The sequence below is a fragment of the Pectinophora gossypiella genome, chromosome 13, assembly GCF_024362695.1.
Source record: "Pectinophora gossypiella chromosome 13, ilPecGoss1.1, whole genome shotgun sequence".
Taxonomy (NCBI): domain Eukaryota; kingdom Metazoa; phylum Arthropoda; class Insecta; order Lepidoptera; family Gelechiidae; genus Pectinophora; species Pectinophora gossypiella.
Window position 1 is genome coordinate 16,277,631 of NC_065416.1, and position 24,868 is coordinate 16,302,498.

The window sequence follows — 24,868 nt, forward strand, 5'->3', positions numbered from 1 at the left end:
ACCTGCCTATATGAACTTACGTGATAGAATGTATCTAAAGAATACTTTAAATAAGAACAGAAATTGAGAAAGTTATAAACACACGCGAATCAAAAGAAATTGCATGGCGTCAAATCCGGCTTAATTTTTTTTTATTCTGGCCAAGTTAAACAAGCTTGTTTGGATTGTCTCTCGTCTTTATACGTCTTTATAAGCTTAACTTTGTACTACCAAGTAGTTCCTGCCATCTGCGCCAAATCTGGAATAAGTCACGTCAAAAATATAACTCCAGGGGCCCTATTTCAGGAGGATACCTTGGTGGTGACATCAACATAATGTAAACAGTTGTATAAAGGGTACCTCGCCACATTGCGCAACCAGTTTGTTGCCGGCTACAGAATCTCGCATTTTCCCACTGGTGGCGCAACCTTGGTGTAGTAGTGAGATAGGGCCTTTACACATCCTGAAATTCATAGCAGTATACCTGCCTGGTTAGAAACATCATAACAGACGATTATGTCAGCTTAGTGAAACACGTTCTAATGGCGTGTTTGGTACGACTGCTCTCCTGGACGACGGGTCGTCAGGTCCGTCGCTCAGGGACAACCATACGCGTCAGCGGCGCGTGGAACAACAACGTGCTTGTGTATGAACCAACCGTGATGACTGTTTATATTTCACGAGGTGCGGTGGAGCGTGCAGGATGAGAATATACTGTTAGATGTACCGCGGCCCCGGGGCTTGAGACGTAATTGAATGTATCATGAAATATAACCACATCTTGGAAAACACTTTGCCGTATAACACTGATATTTAACAGAGAGTAAATTGCACCAGTAAACTAGTTTACAAGTACCGTAAATGATATTCAAAACAGGCAATATAAGCGGAGGACACCCAATAGATGTTCAATTCAAGAAAGAATGAAGTATATAACGTTGGGGTGGTATATTGTATTTTTCTGTTGGACTGTTACATGATGCGTACAGCTAAGTCATCATCATCATCAGCCGGTAATCGTCCATTGCTGGACATAGGCCTCTCTCTAGACTCGCCACAAAGACCGAGCCTCTGCTGCCCGCATCCAGTTTCTCCACGACGTTCAGAAAGTCATAGGTCCACCTTATGGGACACACACACACACACACACACACACACACACACACACACACACACACACACACAGCTAAGCAGGTACTTGTTATTCCGGTCGTATCGTAAAAATTGACCAAAGGATTATCCTTCAATCTATATTGATGGGCCGGTTATCCTTCACCGTAATACTATTATGGTTCATTATCCATCCTCTTCAGGGATCATCACGCGTGTGTCACACGTTTGAGGTTTTTTTTTATTTTTGATAGAATACCTACTCTCCTTTAATGACACCATATATCAATGTTGTACAAGGTATATCTGGTATAATTTTCCTTGTAGCACTTACATCCACTGGCCTAAATTACCAGTAAAAAGAGTGAAATAGAAGAAGATATCAAATGACAGTTCGGTCAACAGTGACTTAACTTTCGCGAAAGTCAATTTAAATCAGGAAGGCTCATAAGTCAAATATTTAGAGGACGCGAAACTTTAGGCGAGGGGATTAAAACATTTCCAATAAAAGCACTTTGTACATAAACGCGAAAGATGAGATTGAATCATTTGAAGGTCTACCACAAGACCGAAATACTTTTCTTCGTAATATAAATTATTTCGCATCGCATTACAATAACTCTCATGTTGTAGGTATCCAGAAGCTATTAACTGAACACGGTTTTAATACAAGTAACTGTCATTTGAGATTTCAACCAGAATTTAAACCCAGGCCCATAACAGATTCAGCCACATGCTAAACACACATACACCTTGTGTAGAACAGAAAAAGTCTGTTTTTATGTGCTCTAAACAAAGTTAATTCTTTAAAAACAATAATACGGTAGAATCGACATAATTTTTTAATTGTTTATTTTTGAAAACCATCAACGCTCTCGGGTGTACAATAAATAATGCAAGTTGAGTGAGTTCGTCATGTTAAACTAACCATTTAACGATCCCTGAGCCAGTTTGGAAGATGAGAGGGAACTTGCTTGCATTCTCATCAAGTTAAAGGCAATTTGCATCCTAAGTAGCAAAAAATAAAATTGAATTTGTTTTTGCTTGTAACGCGAGTAAAGGCTGCTTGAGATAAGGGATTGTGCCTCGTCACCAATTAGATGGAGTTGAGAAATGGGATTTGGTGTCTTTATGACGTGAATCCTTGTGGGTTCACAAACATACTATTGTAAAACAGAACGTCTTGTTCCGTACAATAAATGATAATATTTCAATATAATATTATACCATTTTACAATAGCTTCGATGTACGGTACGAGTTGTCTGTCAAAGAGCTGAAGCCAGTGCTGTGACGGTCATTAGCAGAGTGATGTTTCAGTAAATTTTAGGTCGATCGATTCTGTTGTATCTAACACTATACATCCCATTATTGGGCAAATGCGGAGGTGTGAAATATACTATCTTGCGGGTTTTTGGAAGTTCTTTTTTGAAAGAAATTTGGACTTAACCAAAAATCGAATTAGAGATTTTTGGTTTGGTGGTTAAGGCTTGAACAGACAAAGCTTTAAACATAAATATAAAAGTACTGCCTTGGCTGGTGCGAACCATCATAAATAAACCAAACTCATTGTGGGAATTTGTTTGACGTTGAGGTATTATCACGTTAACAGCAGGGTGTTGATGTTTTGTCTTACTTTACACTTTTGAGTTACACTTTGTAACTTTAATGCTTATTAAGTATTGTAATTTAGAGTAGCGTAGTGGATCGGCTACGGCGTAGAGGCACCGGCTACGCGCTACGCTTCTTGCTTATTAGTTAGTATTAGTGCGTCACCATCAGCCGTATGACGCCCACTGCTGGGCATAGGCCTCCCCCAAGGATCTCCACGACGATCGGTCCTGCGCTGCCCGCATCCAGCGGCTTCCTTTATTAGTGCGTATGGCAGACTAAATAAAATATCCTGCGTGGATCATATATTCAGCTTAAGCTCCCCTAACTAAGTCTCTGCCGCATCCGTTACACAATGCAGCCCGGCTATACCACCTGGGAACCTGTGCAGAGGGCACTCGTTCACTATGTCAGATATGGCTTGATCCGGGTGACCACATTCACAGTTTGTTAGTTAGTTACTGGGGGATTAGAAAGGCCACATCGAAGCAATTCATCTAAAAAGAAATATTGCAATTTGACGTCATCATCATATAAAAGTATTTACATTACATTATTGCTTTTTTAGGTGAATTGCTTGCATGTGGCCATTTTAACCCCCCTGATATCGCCACCTACCTGTTGGAGCGGATACACGTATAAGCGTACATTCAGCCACACTTGCTACTGACGTCTGGAGATAAATATGAATCTGAACAAACAACATAACATAACATCACGCCCGTATCGCCGAAGGGGTAGGCAGAGTTGTATATTATACGTATATACCCACTCCTCGCCCGCTATGGTTAAAACTCAAATAAACGGGGTCGAGAGACAAATCCCAGAAACCTCATGATATCAACTACATATCCAAATATGAGTTCAAAGTCATAAATTCGAATTTTATAGTTTAGAGCCCGAATCGAGATTCGAACCCATGACACTAAGTAGAGAGTAACGCGTTCACCAAACAGGGGTATTACGGTTTTTTAAAATACGAAGGTAACATGATATATTAGTTTATTATATTTGTCTGTTAATTTAATCTATGTTTATGTTTTATCTTGTGTTATTTTATTTTATCTGTTTATTTAGTTGTTGTTAATTTAGTTATGTGTAATAAAGTATATTTGATTTTGATTTGATCGGTTAGGCACGACCACCCGTCACAGTCTATTGTAGGTGTTGCTCGACACACGCCGGCTTAACTCCGACACTTTTTGCCATTCGTGTGATCAACGACTTACACATCGAGACACATCATTTATATTTATAACGAGTGACAGCGTGGGATGTTTATATATAGTTCCCGGTCTGTGTTATAGTCCACGCTGTTCCCGGCTTACGGAGGCTTTGTTTTATACGTAACGTTCAAATAACGTGGACCACACATTATGTTATCGGCACAAAATATTACTTCCTAAATAATTCGCAATTCTGTTGAACAAAATCGGTACCGGGAGTAAGACTCCTCAGCGCTCCCCATTTGTCCAGTTAAGCAGATAATGCAATTTGCGGCAAATCTACAGTTTGCCATGTCAAAAAAAATGAGGGCATTCACCCGGTATAATATAGAACAGCAATATCTGTTGCAGTTGGTTTTAATGAGTAACATGAAATGTACGCGAATTTTGTTTATAACTTTAAAAAAGATTTTTATTAAAGTTACAAGAGTAAACAGCGAACAAATTAATCTTGAAAATTCACCCAGCATGATATCTAGTCGTCTAAACAGAGTAACAGCTATTTTAAGATGAAGCGCACGCGCCAGATGGTGGTGCGATGTGGGCACGCGCCGGCCGGGTGGACTGCGGGGGCCTTATGTGGCCTGTAACGTGTGATGCATTGTAAGATTGTTGTTACATGAACAAATGTTTATCTCATTTGACATGTCCCTTTTTGAATTTTCTTGTTTTTCAAAAGGTCAACAAATTTTATATCGGTATAATACTAATTTCGACCAGCCAATTCGTAAAATATAATACTGCGACGAATTTATTAAAAACGTCATAGAAGGGAAGCTAGAAGGAGAGAGAGGAAGGGGAAGACCAAGAAGAGCTTACATGGAACAGATTAAAGAGAAGGCGAACGTCGTGTCTTATAAGGAAGTGAAGGAATTGGTCTTGTATAGACAAGAATGGAGAATGCGTGGCTCTTAAATTATGTTGAGGAAAGTCTGAATACTTAATTGATATCTACTTATTTTATTTATCCATAAAATTTCTTATATTCTATAAATGTATATATATGTATATAAATGTATATATTACACAAGACGTTTTCAATAATATATCAACTTTAGATCTGTCTTTAATAAGAAATATTGTAATTTATTAAAAGTTAAGATGATTCCGTGCTTCGGAGGGCACGTTAAACCGTTGGTCCCGGCTATTAGCCGTAAAAACACCTCCACCAACCCGCAGTGGAGCAGCGTGGCGGAGTATGCTCCATACCCCCTCCGGTTGATTGAGGGGAGGCCTGTGCCCAGCAGTGGGACGTATATAGGCTGTTTATGTTATGTAATTTATTCGTTTAGCTAAATTGTTATTGTTGTTGTGTGTGTGTTGTTGATGGAATATAATACTGATCATCATGATCATAACAACTTCTACTTCTTCTAAATATAAAGTAGTGCTGGACGCCAGGCGCTTTTGTTGGTGACAGTAAAAATAGCAATAAACCTGGGATATTTACATGAGAATACGATATAAAGGTTCATCGATAAAGGTGGGGCCGCTTAATTCCCAGATCGGTATTGTTAGCACCTCCGCGGGGAGCACGGGACAAATGAACGAGCGTGACATACCTCGAGTCAAAGAATTTTGGTACTCTTGATAACAAAAATCCTTTTTATACTTTTATAGTCAAGTGTTCTTCATTAAGATTCGCTTTTTACTTTTTTATGAGTCTTTTTGTCTAGTTATACAAGTAGTTTTAGCTACTCAGCAATACGAGCATAATTATTATTTAAAATTCGTTCCTTTATTCTAAAGTGTCCATCACAAGCACTTTTGCACGACAACAACGTCGCTTCGCTTGCGTCCATTGGTGGAAGCTCTGGATATATATCGCGCCGCGCGCGACTTGGTTGCTGTGCAGATCCCGCTGTGGCCTGAATACGTAGATTATTTTACATCAAAAGGGAGCTTAAGATTTTGTTTGAACGTTACTATAATTGAAAAGAAACCGCGAGCATTTGTTCCAGGTGGCTTGTCTCTCACGGACTTAAAATACATTTTCAAAGACGACGATAACAGGAATATTCCAAGATCACACTGTCTTACACGGTAATGGGATGAAAAAATGTTTCAAATAATGTTCGGTTGTTATTTTAATGATTGTGGAGCCATTAACAATCGTCGTACTGGCAGTGACGAATGGAGCTATTAAAATAAAGTGTTTCCATTACACTCATGCGTTCGGACTCATAATAAAGAGCGAGGAGAATCGGAAACACCGGCACGTCTAAGACTAATTGTAGTCGCGGCGACAACAGCGTCTTGTTGTCATGTTATGTGTGTCGCGGTACGACTTAGCATCGAATAAGGATCTTGATAACCAGGTAGTTACTGCGTCCTAATGTAAAATAAGTACCTACTGTAAAAAAGATGATTATTACACGGGCAAAACTATGAGTGCGGCGCGGAGCGACCGTAGAGTAGTAGGTGATACCTAAGTCCGATATTAACACTTCCAAGGACAGGCATAACGTGTACAGGCGATATTCCGATTGCAAATGTTAAGTATACTAATTATGGAAGGTCCATGACCGTATCGTCTATTTCCTTAAAAGTGACGTCCCTCCGGGTGTTATATGGATGGATGTGTGACTGGTGATGATGAACACTCCTACACTTCCATACAAAGTGCACTCGAGCACATGCACGAGGTGTGGCCAGGCCGCCATGACTACAGCCTTATAAGCGCCACGTGCAAACAGTAAGCAAGGATCGGAGATAACGTTTCCGATCAACAAGGATGAAATAATTTCTTAAACGTTATAAATAATTAGTAAATAATTTCAGAAACGCTTTAAATATCACGGTGTAAAATTTAAATTAATACTAAACGTCAATCAGGCTTAATTTCCTGTGAAATGCAAAACCGTCTATTATTAATGTAGATTCATTACATTCTGCAGATGAAGTAATTCGTCCAAGTTACGAATTTATGCCATGATTATAATTATTTAAGATAAATCGTAAGTAGTGCAATAAATAGGTATGAAGACGATGATGTCGTCTCGTCAGCAGGTGTAATCGTTGTCATCTGATGACTTAGGCGCTAGTCATACCACAGAAAAGGTCGATTTCAGAATGTTGTAAGTGTGTCAAGATTATGTCTTAGTAAATCATAGTATCGTCGCGACCGTAACGAAGTGGGACGTGCCGATAGCGGCCGTGCTGTTGCACCTTGTGTGTCGTGCGGAGTGGGGTTATGTACTCCGTAGTGTGACGTTGCGCTGGTGTGGAGGCGGTCGCGACCACAGGCGGCGGGCGCGCGGGTTGTGGCTGCGGGGTGTTGTCGTGTTGTGTTGTGACTGTTGTTGTTCTTCCCGTGAGTGCTCCGTCAAGCGCCGGTAAGCCGCAGGAAAAAATACACAACTATTTTCTGACTCACTTTCACGTGACAGTTTGAAATTGAAATGTTCTTTTTTCTGAAGTGGTTTTCTTAGAAAATTTTGAACAACAATAATATTGACACCCAAGTTGTTGAGTTAGTGGAAAATGTTTAGTTCACAACTATTAAGGTAGTATGTAGGTAGGTGAAAGGTGGTGGTTCACAAGTGTAGGTGTAGTGGTAGTACGTGTTATGTTCACGTATATTTAAATAAAACAAAACAAATACGTTCAAGGTTATAATGAAAAAAAAAACACGATTTGCTGATAAAATTAAACAGGTATGCGCCTATTGAAGTAAATTATTACAATACTACAGTTTAAGGTTCAATACGATCTACTCTGAACCGGCGTGCGTGTATGAAGCGATTGATGAATGTGGAGGAAGCAAGAGAAGTGTGTCAGGATCGAAGCAAATGGAATTCTATAGTCTCTGCTTACCCCGGTGGGAAATAGGCGTGAGTTTATGTATGTATGTATGTACTACAGTTTAAGTAGTACACACGAGAAAAAATAGATTGAGAATGACATATGAAATTTATTATGATTAATTTTATTACAAGTAGCGAAGAAAAAGTGCAGTTTTCACTAACACAGTTGGCTCGACCATTATAGACGGTGGTACGGTGATACCACCTATCACGTTGGTCATAATGTATGCAGTTGTATAAAGGGTACCTACCTATCAATTTGTTGCCGGGAACCAAATCGAGCAAAACCGGGAACGTCTAGGGCCCTGTGCCGAGGTTTTCCTTGCAGCTCCTTTTTCCCGGCTATTCAGGTTGTGAGAAGCTGCAGTAGTTTTAGGCGGATGAGACGTCCTTTATGTAAAAAATTACGATTCAGTAGGTAACATAGTTAAAGATATTTTTGAATTTGAATTTGAAAATTTGAATGCCGAATAATTTCCCGCTGGTTTCGCAACCGCGGTATCCAAGCGAAATAGGGCTCCAAGTATTAACATCCTCGTATTATTACAAGAAATAATAGTTTAAAATGTATTTGGTTTGTTGTCAGACCGTGTGTCAGACAGCTAGCGGAGATAACGTTGTAACATATTTGTTTCATGTCAACACAATGTTTCTTTCAGCCATTTATAACAAGAAAGAGTTTTAAGAGTGATTTTAAAATTTATCTGCGGTAGGTGGATGGGAAATACTGTGACGTCACAGTTTGCTGGCCGTACTAAGGGTATGAAACATTCACAAACTACGGAGCTGTCTAATTCGATATACACACGCTGTGGATACGATGTATCTATTACGATAATTATATTCCTCTCGAAGGGCTTCTGTCTTTCTGGCCTGTAAAAATATCGACCAGTTCTTTAGTCTTACACACAAACTAGATCTATTTGTATTTTTTTTTTCATTCAAAGTACGCAGAAAATAGTTTAGCTATGAGGAACTATGAATACACATAACATGCGGTGAAGGCCGTTCTTATCTGCAGTCACGTCACGCGCATTATCCTCGCTGCGCCTGCGCTGGCATTATGCATCACCTCAGCCACTCTCACCTCCGACCCTGCAGTGCATCTAATAATAACTCGGTACTTATACTTCCTAGACCAGGCCGAGTGCTGGTGATGCGCACGTCATACAAGCGTTTTCACGTCGCAATTTGGAAAAAATGCTTAACTTTCTTTGAACATATTAAACCGTTTATGAAGCAAACAAGCTAACAGCCCACGGTCGGCACAAAATGTGCAGAGTACAAATTCTCAACATAATTTTTTATTCGACCCCTGATTTGAATACAAATCCTCGGACTTTATCACTCCAAATAAAATTATAAAGCTAAAGTAACCCTTAAGGCAGCAGCTCGTAAAACACAAATTCCCTCACATTGTGGTCACTTCGTTTGTTGAAGTGACAGCCAGTTAAATTCAACTCTCGCTGGATTATGTCAATGTTATCCTCGCGAGTTAAGGGTATTACAACAAGAAAGTTTGGTTTCTGAACGTTACAATTATATTACATTTATTGTGTATCAGAATTTGAACAGAATTAAGTAATTACTTTATTGTTGTTTTGTGAACGCAGGAATCAAAACAAAACAACAATAAAGTATTTAGTTCGGAATTCAAATTATAATATATCTGTCTCGAACTGTAATCAATTCTCGAATTTAAATAATCAAATTCATAATAATATTAAAATGCATCATATCGATTTTATTTTTACTCGAGTGAGTAATCGATTTGTAGGTTATTTATGTTATAACAACACTGGCCAGATAAAAGTTGATGCTTTTGGCGGGCTGTCATTACGAAAAAACTAAATAATTTCCAGAGAACAAATGAAAGTGCATTAAGAGTAGAGAACGGAAAACAGACAAAATTCAGAAACAGATCAGAAAATAATTAACTGAGTTTTCAAATATAACAGTTTTATTAGACTTCCTGTCGAAGCGCAGGAAGAATTATCAGTTAAGTCTTATAATACTTAATATTTTTCTAATTAATACTTAAGTATCAGTAATGCTATATTTGTATAATCTGATACAGACATATTATTACCAAAGAGAACAACAGATAGTAAAACATTGCAGTAGGTAATATTACCTACTGTGGATTTATCAGGTAATCAGCATGTTAGGGGCGGTTGTAGGCCATTCGCGGGGTTTCGCTCCATATTCCAACATCATGGGTTTTTACCCTATATTCACACAGTTACGGGCACGTTGCCCATTTGTGGGTATTTTGCCCCATAGGTATTCATATAACTATGACACATTTCAGTTTTGGAATGTGATTCAGAATTCAGATAATTCGTAACCTTACATGATTATGCATGGCCCGCGACAATATCTAATTATAGATAAATGTAATAATTGATGAAAATGGAAATTTGCATTTGTTTGTATTTGGATACGCGTCGATTGCCGAGGGATATTGAGAAAATAGAAGCACTATAGACGTTTGTTAGGTTGCTGGCAACACAAGTATAAAAATAATTAGTATTTTTTGGTATGGCAATGTTGTAAGAATCGAATGGCCGACCCCTCCGCGAAAGTGTATAAGTGTATTTTGATAACAATTAATTAAATAGTGAAAAGTAACAATCTGGTGTTTTGCTGCAGTTGGAATTAGAACCCTCGACCTCTCACCATCTACATATACGGTCCACACACACCAAGAGCCGAACAAGCATGACCTACCCTAATGTTTAAAGTTATTTTCTTACTATCTCCTCACTGACTTCGGCTTGACTTTTTTGATTTGACTTTTTTTTCGACTTGTCATCGCCACGAAAGAAGAAGGAGAAGAAGACTATTTCCTCAATAATATCCCTGTCACCGGGGTTACAAACTCTTGTAAGAGAAGTAATGCCTCTTTACCCATCATATATATAAAAAAAATGCTATTATTGTCTGTATGAAGTCAGTCCAACAGCATCATAAAGTTTATTGTTTTAAACTGTATTTAATCTCAAGCTGAGTATGACGTCATAGGCGGCGGTAGTATCCACATTAAATAGTGGACGTAAAAAAATATTTTCTTATTCCTCTTATTATATAATGTTTGTTTCAGAACTGTGAAGCCAACGAGCCAGTCTTCAGGGTCTGAAGTAAGTGTTGAGTTCATTGATAAACAGCTCGTGTTACGAGTTCACTTTTTCTTCTAAGGGTAAAAAACACTTATTTCTATAGTACTAGTTCCATTGTAATTATATAATTTTATATTTATTTTATTTAAACATAAACATATTTTATTTATTTACATATCCAAACACGTTATTATTACAGACCAGGCCCAATTCGATAATGCTTAATACAATCTTAATACAATACAATTACAATCATAGAAATTCATATAAACACACAACATGCATCAATTAAATAACAATAATTCTTTTAAAACATAAATCAACAGATAACAAAAATAATAATCAATTACATCATCAATAATTCCCATAAATAAAAACAATAAACGTCAAGAAATTAGAACATTATTAAATTGTTATGTCAAAAATTAACAATCAGTCAAATTTACAATCAAATGACATTTTAAATTGGTCAATGTATTCTTATTTCCTAGATCTTAAATTCCATTTACCTACTTAAGTACTCTAAAGTGACAACCGTGAATTTCGACAGAGTACATACAAATACATCCAATTCAATGGACACTGCGGTAATTATTATGGAGGGAATTTAACGAATAGAACGATTTTGCAAGATTTGGTAAACAACTGGCCGTGTCGTGGTCTCTGGCTGGCAGTATTGTAGTTTTTTTTATTCAAGGAACTCCATAAAATCGTATGGCACTAATAACAAAGTTTTATACTACTCCAAAATAAAATGACTTCTTTAAAATGAGATAACAAAATATATTTAAGAATTTGCGAATGGCGGCGTACCTATGGAAGTGAAAGATAATACTTATTAATTATTAACCATTTGGCATCGCCAAACAAGTGACACGTTTATTGACCACGTTGGTCTAACTCGGTGAGGTGTGGGTACGTTCATCTTGCGATGGATGTGCCTCCGACTACCCCAATTTGGGAATATAATCGTGAGTTTATGTTATGTAGTTGACAGAAAGTGTAGAGCCAATGATATTCAAGTCGATGGTTTACTGTACCGCACCCGTACAACAAGCGCACAACAGGTCCAATTAATGTCGTGCTGGACGTGTGGGCGAGCGGACACTAGAGTGACGTTGAGTGTAGTGACAGTGCTGAAATTGAAAAAGAGAGACCTACAAACAAAATAAGGGGACATAGGTGAGGGGTGAGGAGGAGGGGGGGATGTCCGCTGCGAGATTGTTGAGACTTTAAAACTGTTACCTCGCCTCACGATTACAGCAGCAGTAGACTTCACATAACGTTTACTTTGGGTTTATATTTTGCTATTTTATATTTTACAACTAGTAACTGATATATTTTATATGACCGTAATAATAATATTCTGTACAGTACAGAATACGGGCCGAGGTTGTGTTAGGATAATTGGTTTAGTATCGTATGTTCAGTTAAATATGTTTAATTCGGAGGGTACCGAATGGGGAATGTCTACATCTACGTACTTGTTCAGGTACAAATCCGTTTCACAAAACCAGGCGGTGAGCGTGTTCCGTTTCTTTTCTCTTTACTTTTTTTTACCGAGACATTTGAAACAGTAAATTGTGATAAAGAAATTCCTACAGCATCGCATGGTGAGCGGCATTTTAATCGCTCTCTGAGGGCATGTACAGTCTAGTGCTGGAATCTTGTGGAATTCTCATCTAGCACCAGCAGCGCATTCCCCAGGCGCGTCACAATGTTGTTTAATTGCGTTGGCAGGTACAGATGTGTATTTGACACGAATTATACACCTTGATAGAAAGCTGGATTACGAAGCGAGTGATCCGCTCTCGCGACTAAACGGGATTCAGTCGGATATTCACAATCGTATCAGGTTTACTAAAGTTGTTCTCACATCTCACTAGTAACAAAAATGATCTCTGAAATATTACGAACGTATTTTTCGCTCTTTAAAAAAAACTTAAAATATTGTTATACAATTTAGTGATTTGGCTGCCTAATAATCCTATGGTTTCATATCTTCTAAATAATCACTAACCTAATACCTTTACAAAGTTTATGTTTAATTACTGTCTTAAAACTGTTCAAAGGTAAATTTTGAATGTCAATAGGAATCTTATTATAAAAATGTACACATTGCCCTTAAAAGATTTAGTGATCGTATGCAATCAACACACTAAAGGTAACAATGTACCGATCACATTTTTTCCAAATACTTAATCAAATGTTTTCATAGATATATTGTGTTAAAGTATTCGTCGTCCTTTGGATTTCGAAACCTTTATATCAGCAGTACGTTATATAATTAACATTTGAACATTTCGCTAAATTGTAATTCTGCTAGTAACTGAATTGCGGTGCTGGCGTCCCAGGCGGGGTGACAGCGACGTACAACTGGCTTGAGACAGCTCCGCGGCCAGTTACAGTTCTGGGGCCTGTTTCATAAAACTTAACAATTGTAAATTACATTGAAGCGTCAAAATAAATAAAATAGAGAAATAAAGCTAGTCAAGACGATATCTCGAATTAAGGATTAGCGTAACTTTTTTCCCCTTACATACCCAATTACGCACACACACACACGCACACACACACACACACACACACACACACACACACACACACACACACACACACACACACACACACACACACACACACACACACACACACACACACACACATGTCCTAATGCACACGTCACATTTCACTCGGCGAGTATTTATGTCCCACCGGAGTATCAGCGCAGGTTATGACCGGGTTTACAGCCACTATCCCGCGGTACGTTTATTGTCTAACAGTAGATGACTGAACATTACCAAAATAAATCTAAGTGTACTTAAACAAGGAAGACTGAAATTTTGTACTAAGTCAAGATAATAAACCAGAGTGCAAGTACAAATAGTTTGACGTGGGTGACCAATCTTTAGTTATAAGTACTAGGTACGGCCTCCGTGGTCCAGTGGTTGAGCGTTCTGCTCACGATCCGGAGGTCCCGGGTTAGAATCCCGGTGGGGACAAATCACTTTGTGATCCCTAGTTTGGTTAGGACATTGCAGACTGATCACCTGATTGTCCAGAAATAAGATGATCCGTGGTTACTAGTTACTAATGTAAGTACGTAGTCGTTACATGAGTCACGTCAGGGACCTTTGGCGGCTCAATAAAAACCGTGACACCAGGGTTGATGAGGTTGGGAATTCACCTCGCAACCCTCACGATAGAGGAAGTACTAGGTGATACATCATACGATATAAAGTCACGACTATATTCCCTATAACAGAGTAAACAGATATACATTCTCACGATGAGCTAAAGTACCCACGCCTCCCTGGGCTTGCTGTTAGAAACTAGATGATTAGTAGTTAATAATCGGAGCTAATTCTTTTGAGACCAGTCTCAAAAGAATTAGCTTATGTATCGTGTAGCCATTAGACAAGTCGTCGCCGTCTTCATGTTACGGCTACTAAAATTCACACTAAAAACCACAAATTGGCACGAGGTAGCTTCCTTCATTGACACCAAACAGCAGAAGTCCACCACAAGGGTCCATTACTCTGGCGGAGTAGTTACTGTATGTAAAACAATACCGAGCGCTTCATCAATATGTGTGGCAGCGCTTGAGTGACGAGACCAATACTCTTCAATCACGCCACGTCAGGTCGATCTGCATGTTTTCTCACCTGACACCAGTACCTAATGCAATACCTCCTGTGAAGTTACAACATTGTTACATAATAATCGTATTAAAATGAGTAGATAAGACAAGATTTCACTCCTTAAACACGTATAGCTAGCTCATTTAGGCTTTCAGACAATACTTGAACTTCCCTGAGTAACCTTTTACTAGGCCTATGGGAAATCTGCAAAAACATTCCGCATATAAACGCTAACATTTCTTTATCGCAGGAGAGCTTTTAGTTCCACTATCCACATTAAATCAGTTAAAAAAACAGCTTGTTTCACCAACCCCTTTGCGCAAATACTTACAAAAAGAAAATGTAAAAATGTGTGTATCAATGTATCCACGTTATAGCAAGGCGAAGGTGTTCCGCCGCTGGAATCAATCACGCGCGTGACAACATGTTATGAGCTCGGCAACTTCTTGCTTGTTGTTCATCGTCGCGACAGCTCAGATTGATAATGTTTACAACACACGCCCCGCCGGCCAGGCAGCATAACAACAGACACAAATATTGAGAAAATAACATAACATGTTTATGCATGCATGTGTTACAAGTTAAATCAATTTCTGTTTCTGTTTGTGCCGCTGGTTTATTATGCAGACTACACTCTCACTAGTTTTATGACAAATGGCTCCGTCTCTTCCATTATGAATTGCGCGCTAGAATTTAGCATACGTTTAAATTTTCTCACATTAAAACAAACTATTTGGTTTGCATATTGTCTGGACATTGTTTGTGGACCAACTATAGACATTGTTGTGACGTTCATTCATTTTCCTACAAGAATATCTGTCGTCTGCAGGCAAGTCCTCTTGAGCGTTGCGCCTGCACGAGTCTGTTTGAGCGGTATTCAATTTCTTTAAGCTGCATAAACATGCAGCCAGGTTATTTGGCATATTATCCGTACATAACAATAGAGTGGGCGGATATTTTAACAATCTTAGGAAATTTTCAAATCATTGCCCACGGCGCTGAACATCAAATTATTATTCCACGATAAAGTTCAGTGCCACGACACGTGTGAGTGGATGTCGTACGAATAATTATGACTAGAAATAACACATTATTATAAAATACATTTTCCTATACACGTTTAAATTGAAAATTCAGTACACACAATATATAAATATACAAGCAATATATAAGCATATACGACCGAGATAAACAAACATGTCACGCAACAATTGATTCAAGTTTAGTTTACGTATTTGTAACCGCAGCCTATTTCGATTACAAACACCGAATAGGCAGTGTAATAATTATAGACAGACGTGTGAAGAGGAAACAATATATGTCTGACATACTGTTAGCACTCGACCACAGATTACGAGCACAACAGTGATATCGTAAGATAGAGGTAATTCTGAAGTGCTCTCTGGAGAAGTTAGGTAAGTACACGTTCTGTGGAATCATTATCAGCCGTACGACGCCCACTGCTGGGCTTAGGCCTCCCCCAAGGATCTCCACGACGATCGGTCCTACGCTGCCCGCATCCAGCGGCTTCCTGCGACCTTCACCAGATCGTCGGTCCAACTAGTAGCGGGCCTACCCACTACGCCATCGGAAATACTTCAGTGGAATACTTCAGTCTAATTACAAAGATTAGAAGTGGAAGATCTATCTTCTGTAGCATTATTTTTAACAAGGTGGCCGTTATTTAAAGGAAAATAAGACCCGAGGGTGCAATGCTGTAGAGAGGAGGTAATAAAGTTAAACGTGAGAGAGTTACCAAGTCGTCGGCAGCTGCTTGCCGGTCAGCGGACAAACAAGTTTATTTTCAATACAGAACCATTACGGAACACATTTTAAACGTCAATATTCTCTACATTTCGACCTCTGTACTCGGTGGCACCAGCCTAATATTTCTAGTAAGTTATAAAAGTACATTTTTATTATTTATATGCGGAATGTTTTTTGCAGATTTCCCATAGGCTTAGTAAAAGTTTACTCAGGGAGCCTCATTTATTTCTAAAACACGTCACGTAAATAAAAAAAAAATAACCACCTGGGAACGTTTAAAAGCTCAGTTGAATTTGTTTTACATGACACAAATAAGCTTTTAAAGCACAGAATAAAATATGAACCACGTCCTTCGAACCTGTAATGTTTTGTCTCATCTTCTAAAACAATTTTTGGGTAGACCTTTTATAAAGGTTCTTTGAAAGTATTTTTATTATTATGACGTTATCTCTATAAACTGGTACATAACGAGCAATTATGTTGCTTGTACCTTACACTTGACAAAATGTCGGCAAAAACAAAGATTTGTTTGTAGGTTAATTAAAATGAATGGACTAGGTCGGAATTTTTAATTAAGATTGTTGTTCAGAAACCTTGCCCCGGAGTTAATGTCCAGTGGAATATTAGAAGCTCATACACAATGGAAGACAGCTGAGCCAGTGCAGTCTGGGGTGCAAGCAAGGAGACGGATTGTTAATTATGATCTGTGCTCTGCACCCTGCATGCAGCCTGCAATATTTCACGCAGATTGGCGAATTGTAACCAAATAGACGCTTTTTCGTATATAATCCATTCTGTCAACTAGCTGAGGTAAGAGGGGCGAGGAAAGTGCACTGATTGGTTCAATACTCTCATAAGGCCACGGACGCGGTCTCGATTGGCGATATCTTATATCAGACCTATTTGTCCGATGTGTTGACAGAACTAAGAGTCTAAACGATTGGATTTTCTGTGATGACAAGTGAAATTCTAATAATATAGTAATACTGTGCTACTTTGGTCGGCCGTCCAACCTTTCAAATGAAGCTAAGTTAACATTAGTGTGGCGTGTTGTGGTTGTAATTAGATTGAGTGTAGATACAGGTGCAGTAATGACAGATGTCGTGACAGCGGCCACTGACTGATCACGTGGTCAGTCATTACGGTACAATTTCATTTCAGAGTAATTGTGTTTAGAGTCAATACGTAACACATTGAATATTTTATGAATTAGTAGAAACTACACAATTCTCCTATCATTACAAACTCTTCGACTAGACAGTGCTATTGTAGGGAAGAAGAAACGGCTACTCGCCTTCATCAAAAGCATCAAGATCTGCATCTGCACCAATATTTAATCCAAGTTCAAATTACAAGCGCAATTCAGGCGTAAAATACGTGTCGTCGTCGACAATATGAGTAAGTCAGATGATTCGAACTTAATCGTCGTGTTGTACCGCTGGGTGTGTGTGCAGTGACGGGCGTTCACCCGCACTCACGGGCCGTGAACACATCGCTTGTGAACATTGATTTAAGCCCCCGATGCGTGTCAACTATAAGGACTTTTGCGATCGCTGAAGTATGCGATCCTAAGAACTTCGACTCATAGACTGCCAATCAGCTCCCGACAGCAAACACTTCAGTTTTCCGATAAAAGTCCGCTGGTGGGGCGACGACTTCTTCTTTTTCAGCTATAATATCTATCTATAATTTCATTTAAATAATATTTATGATTAAATAAAATATTTAATCTTTGTATAAATTAAAAATACATAAACAAATACATTCCATTCAACTACAATTGTAACAACACACATATTATTATAAACAATATATAAAATAGAAATAAAAAGTTATAAATAAAAAACATTGATGATGTTTTTTTATGATTTAAATTAACAAGTCACTGAGTTCCTGAGTGGAACCGGCGGCGTGCTTCTCAAACGGAAAGCGCTGTTTCGATTACCGGCTTGCACAGGGGTTATTAACTTATCTTACGTGCAATTTTAAAAAATAAATAAATAAAATAATAATAATTTATTTTTAATAAAATAAATCAATAAATTTTCACTAACACAATTGTATTGCCAATGGTCTATAATGATAAATGGCCATACGGCTCACCACCTGTCACGTTGGTATACTAAAAAGCTGAGTGTGGCGTGGGTACTCAGTTCAACTCGCGAATGTACCTCTGACTACTCCATTCGGGAATATATTCTTGAACTAATGTTATATAAGTGAAAGTTAAGGGTCATGTACCGTAATCAAACGAAATTACGGCTGCAGGCATTTTTCTACCTGGTGCAATTATGACTTACAAGCACAGCTTACAAATATTTCATTCAAATGTCAAATTACAAATTCGACAAAAATTAGGCATTCAACGTCACGGGTCTTGTAGATCAATGTACAATTATTGTGATGCTAAATCATTTCTCAAGGTGTTTAAAGTAAGGAGAAAAGAAAAGAAACTCAATAGTACCCTGGAGTTATGAGTGACCATGAGGTCACGTCAATGTCAGAGTGGACGACTGCCCTCTGCCAGCCCTCCTACCTCTCAACTGACTATATTTAGAGATGTTTATTTATTGAACAAAGCAAGTTGTATATTCGGATGTTAATTTATGCCTAAATTGTTTACGTAAACAATCAATTTGAATCCCTTAAGTAAACATTTAAGACTGTACTAGTACGAGTAAGTAAACAAGGTTTGTATTTATTAATATTCGACTTGTAGAGTCGACCATGAGTCGACACTGGTTGGTAAATACATGAATGCAAAAATATGTCCTAAAAATATTAAACTTATAAGAAGTACTTCTTCTCCTTACAGATTGTGGGTTGTTTGGTGGATCACCAAACCCAGCAAACCTGGTGTCAGGGTTATTATTGAGCCACCACTTACACCAGTATGTAGTAACCGGAACCAATATATAAACTTTAGAAATACTGAACCGCAAATCAACTAGGTATGCACATTAATATACATTTTATAATAAAATGACAGTAATATTTAATTATTTCCGGCCAAGTACTTAATAACAGACCGAGGTATATCTATAAAAAATAAGCATTAATTATAATTGTAACCTCTTTAAGGTGTCAAGAGCATTTGATCTGTTTTTCCCTACCTAACTAATCTTTGCTATACAATCTAGTGCTATATTTTAACCGTCCAGTTACGATACAAATACACTCTAATGCGAATATAACATAACATAAGCTTACGACTATATCCCAATTGGGGTAGACAGAGGTGCATCCATCACAAGATGAACTAAGTACCGACACCTCATAGAGCTTACTGTTAGACCAACGCGGTATTAAGATGTATCGCCATCTATAAAGGTCGAGCCAACTGTGTTAGTGAAAACTGTACTTAAAATAAATTAATAACTCATTGGTGCAAGTCCGCAATACACATATTTTCATTCACAATTCTATGGCCCCTCGATTTTGAACACTCCGACTACGTTTGATTTACTGTTATGACTCCAATAAATAACCTGAATTAAGACAATTAAATCAACGAGTATTAATTACTGCACGTGAATGTGAGGCTGCGCAACATGTTGTGGTGTGACGCTTGAAATAGATCGCGCGGCGCCGGCGCACAGTTGGAGTGTTGCGAGGATTAATGTCCGCGATATACAGTTATGTTGAGCTGTCCGCTTTATTAAAATGAATGAAACAGCATATGATCGCCATGTAAATACTCGACTCAACTATCATAATAAGAGTAAACAATGCATAAAACAGCCTTCTGAATACATCCCGCTTAGGGACAGTACTGAAAACAAACAGTTAAGGCCTACGATACCGACCCCGCCGGCGTGGACTCGTAACACTGCTTTGTTACGTGGGACAAAAGTCAAGCGACCCAATTGACTTCTAGAAAAAAATCCTCGGTCCAGGACCACAGGTGTAATGGCCACTTGTTCATCATCTTGATCATGTTTGCATTTTTTTCAGAGATTATTTTTCTTTGTCCATTAAAACCTTTATTACAAGCTCTATTTTATTTCATGCTTTGAGTTACTATCGCATCATATTGTGAAGTTATAAATCGCTGGCGCTATAGCTCGTAAAATTCGTCGCTTTGTAGTTCGTCACCTTTTGTTGCAATAAAGAAGGCTATTTATAGTTTATTAAAATTACTTGTCGATACATTTTCCTTGTCGGTATTGACGATCAATAGGTATCAGTCTAACACCCGTATTCTAAGATGTTAACTCAAACCTTCCTTGACCCCATCCTCAGTTGAGGGGACCTTAAGGAACACCTTGAACTCACCTCAAAATCGGTATTCTTAGACGTCACCTCAATCTTATCTCAAGTTTACTCCAGTGAGGGTGAGTGGAGGCATGACGTCATTATTTTTGTATTATTATGTTGGCAGTATGATATGTTCCAATCCAGTGAGGACACGTATTCGTCAACCGAATAAACAAAATGCTCAACTGCGGCCGAGTCGAGTGGAGGAAGAGTCGGCCTTACAGTAGGGGTGTAAGCCTATGAATGTACATTGCTCTGTTGTTCGAGATATATTGCCATAGATAGTCTCGATCGAGACAAGAAGCTGCCGTAAACTAAAGTTTAATTGGAGTTTGTCTAAATTCAGACCAAGTACTGTTTGCCAAGTTTCGCAATAAGGACGGATGGATCGTTTGATTATTCATTCTGAATTGTTTCACGTTGGTTTTGTAAGTGGTAGGTAGTTCTATTTTTGACATTGTTAGAGTGGTGGGGGTGTAAGTAGGGGGAGCAGTTAGGTATATAGGATTGCTACTGTATGACTGTTCCTGTACGTTTTTTTTTATAAAAAAATCATATGTTTTGATATTTCCATCAGCTACTTCAGACAGACGTTATCTGAGTGTCCATCCCCCGCACATTGGCTATTAAGATGGTGCAAACTCAGCATAATTCCAATTTTTGCCAGCTATGTCCGTGCGCTCGTTTCATGGTCGAATCGCCTCCCAAACCAGCTACAACTGGGTGAAACCTGCGTCATAATTCTGACATTTCTTGAGCTGGAGCCGTTTCGGCAATTTTGTAGTCGTTTATCACGTTTTTTTTTCGGTTAAATTAACGATGCGAAGTTGTGGTTAATTATTAGGTATTCTGGGAAAATCTTGACTTTCAATACAAATAAACAAGATGAACTATGTTAGCAATAATAGCATTTTAAATTTTAAATAGAAAAGAGGATAATACTGCGTATAGAACTGTGACCCTCCGCCCCGCACCCATTTCTATCAGGCGCCATCCTCACCTCCTCTGGGTCTTACTTTAGTCCCGAAGTTGCTAAGGAGAAAAATAGTGGACTGTCATTCTCCCTCGCAATTAAGCATTAGGCGGCACACGGTACGAATGAGGTTTATCTTTGGCATGTCCGGGGCGCGCCATACATTAGCATACACGTTACTTCGTCTCTGTAAGTCATTTTAAGCTATCGTCGACTCGCTGTTTAAAATTTAATTTAAGTACGTCAGACAGACGTGCTCATTACTCACCCACCAACGAACTACACTATAAAATGCCGTACAAAGGGAATCCCAAACGAGGCATATTTAAGTGCCCTCTAGCGTTGAACGCGAATCTTCGCCCAGTATCATGTGGGGGATATCCTAAGCCCTGGCTGCAATGACCACGTGAAATATGATCTAGAGAGAATCAGACATGAAAATTAAAAAAATCCCATCATTCTTAAATGTATCAATTACATTATTAAGTTGCACGACCGCTAGTTTCTTTCATGTGTAACATTTCCCTTATTTAAGTTACTGCGAACCCCTGAACAAATCAGACACTACATTTTTCTGTCTACAGTCCATTTTTTCGGATGTTTATATAAGTCAGTTACCAGAGCTTTTTTTTTTGCATCAACGGCATGCTATATCTATGATTCGACAATGAGAATTAATTTTATTTGCGACATTCAATTTGCACGAGTGTTATAGTAATATTAACTATAAACTTTTCTGGAAACTATTGTGTTTTAAAACAATTTGAGGTTAACATCAAAGAGTGCTTTGAATAGATTCAACAATTTCAGTCGTTATTGTGGCTACAGTCGGTTAGTTGTATTTGTTTGCTTGTGTGTGTGTCTTTTGCAAAAAGTTCCCACCTTGGGTAAGTTTCAGCTACATGAATAGAACAATATATGAAGTTAGTAAATTCTATTTCCCATACTTGTATATATTGGTGAAATTGGTTGCTCTGTTTACAGAAATAATGTACGGGAACCGAAATAGTTTCATGGCTGCCCGCTTCCAATTATTGTATGTCAATGTGTGGTCTGAGGTCCCGGGAGTACTGAGTGACGTCATCATATTTGATTCGGAAACAAAAATGTAATGTTGCATAACAAACCATCGTGTGTTATTTCTACCATTATGGGCCATTTATACATATTAATGGCCCATATGGTAATTGACTGATCACCTGTCACCGTACCGTGCAGCATATTAATCTTAGCGCTTCGCATGAAAAGCTGTATGTTATGTTTATATATCTATGTAACATCAAACATAAATGCTATAATATGCTGGTCAACCAGCACGTTGTAAAAGTTGACTGAAGAGCCACGGTCCGTCTGACGTGCTGGGCTTAAGAGTATTCATAGTCTACGGGCTGGTAATACAACCTGTTATATACTATAGATTTCTTCTGTTGAATTGTTGCTACGTGAATCAATCGACTACCACATTAACTGGAGTAAATCCCGAGAGAGAGCAATCAATGTGGCGGCGGGGCGCGGCGAGGGGCGGCGGCAAATTAATTAGTTTAGCGAATTAATTCGTTTGAAAGTATTTTCTGTTTGCGATCCATTCGTATTGAAGTGGACTCTGCCATTAATCTAATGGTTGTAATTTCATTATAACAGACGCCACCCGCGCTCGTTGTCGGTTTAGATAATACGCTGGTATTAGCGTGTACCATTTCTCTTTGGAATTATTATTTAGTAGCTAGCAGTGCGGTGATTTATATGTAAGGTACCTATTAGTCCGCTCGTTATGAGGACAAATATTCACTGATGACCCTCACAGCCCACCCCTTTATGGCGTCGAGGGACGTTATTGTTACAGCTGTTCGAACTACCGCTTCGAATTTAATAAAGTAAACACTTACCGGAAATTGAGTATTAATTGACTTGATTACTGGACAAGTAATTGCATTTTGCCAGGATGTTACAACAGTTCCCTGATTGACACTTGTGCTTACCTCGCACGTCACTCAGCTGACACACGAGTCCATTATGAGCCAGCAGCCACAGCGGCGGCGCCGGCGACGTTTTACGGTCGTTAACCCTCACTATAATACTAACGTATACGACTGCAATCTAAGTAAGTGGCGCTGCATTTCATTATATTCCTAAACACAGAGACGGAGGATTCCGATTAGTACTTTCACATTAATGTGAATGTGTTTAGAGCGAAGTCGCGAACTCTAGTCGATTTATTGTGCAGCGTTAGTGAAGCTGTCGTCTCAGACAGATCATTTATTATTCAGTCTGTTAAGGAGTTCTCAATGCATGCCAAGACATAGAGGACAAACACATCGTTGAAGTTAGATTCGCTAATCTGCCGGGGAATATATACGAGCAATGGGCTGATCACGTCACTATTTTTCATCATAAATATTATTTAGGACTTTCTGACAAAAGTGGCTATAAGTTGTCTTCTGATTACTTGTGTCTCTGCTTACCCCATTAGGGGTTACGGGCGTGGGTTTATATATGTATGCATACCGTCTACAGAGGATAAAGATAATTATCGTTCCAAATAATGGACGTACTTATCGTAGCTACTCGTAGTATGTCGTAGCACACACGTAGCAGAAGCTTCTACGGTTTATACGTTAGAAGGCTGTAAAAGTTTTATATGATAGTAAAGTTTATGACGTAACGTATCTAAGCTTTATTAGGAAGTGAACGTCGCTTGCGGTGTACGTACCTAGGTTGTGCTCTATGCACACTGATTTAGCTTTGTGGAGCTGAAGCTGTTTATACAGGATGTTAGTGACATCGTAACGAAAACTATGTGGGATGATTGAGCACAACAAGTGGAATTTTCTGTCGTAAAAGCGACGAAACTAAAAAAAACAATAATACCTAAAATCATGGTCTGAATACTAATGGATTCGTTACGATGTCACTAACACCATGTATTTTATATTTTAAGAAAAAAGACTTATTTTGTTATAAGAATAAGTTTAGTTGTTTTTCGTACCTAAAATGTAACGTAAATATAAATAAACTGAAATGTACTATAATTACTTACAATTTTTGAAACTTAAGTTGGTTATATATAAGCATGTTACTTTATTGCTAAATCCGTTTAATATGCAATCGGTTTTAAAGCAATCTTAAACCAAATTCCCCAAAAAATGTGTGTGCATAAGCCTGGAGCCTGTGCATCCACAGAAGTGTTAAGAAAAAATAACGGACGTACTTGTTTCTACTAATTGTTTCTTTAACAAATAATTAAGCACCTAGCAAACGAATTATGTAGCTATATATACACCATTAAGTTTGACGACCGGTGTGGCAGTTCATTCACAGTGCGTACAGTAGTTTATATTGTTGTAGTTCCGGTGAGCAGTGAGTGGTTGTGGAGAGGCCGAC

At 38.4% G+C, this 24,868-nt stretch overlaps 1 protein-coding gene across 5 annotated transcripts in view; it reads left to right on the top strand.

The window, feature by feature from the left end:
• LOC126371942 (calcitonin gene-related peptide type 1 receptor) overlaps window positions 1-24,868 on the top strand; it is a 123,851-nt gene that overhangs the window by 42,380 nt on the left and 56,603 nt on the right. For 2 of the 5 annotated variants that reach the window (XM_050017399.1, XM_050017401.1), the window contains one exon: window positions 10,834-10,870. The exons of 1 other annotated variant lie outside the window; for it this stretch is intronic. The gene's annotated coding sequence lies outside the window, so the exon portion shown is untranslated. Of the gene's footprint in view, window positions 1-7,058; window positions 7,260-7,524; window positions 7,581-10,833; window positions 10,871-24,868 lie in introns of those variants that run through there. 2 more of the 5 variants (XM_050017398.1, XM_050017400.1) reach the window with 2 other exon arrangements.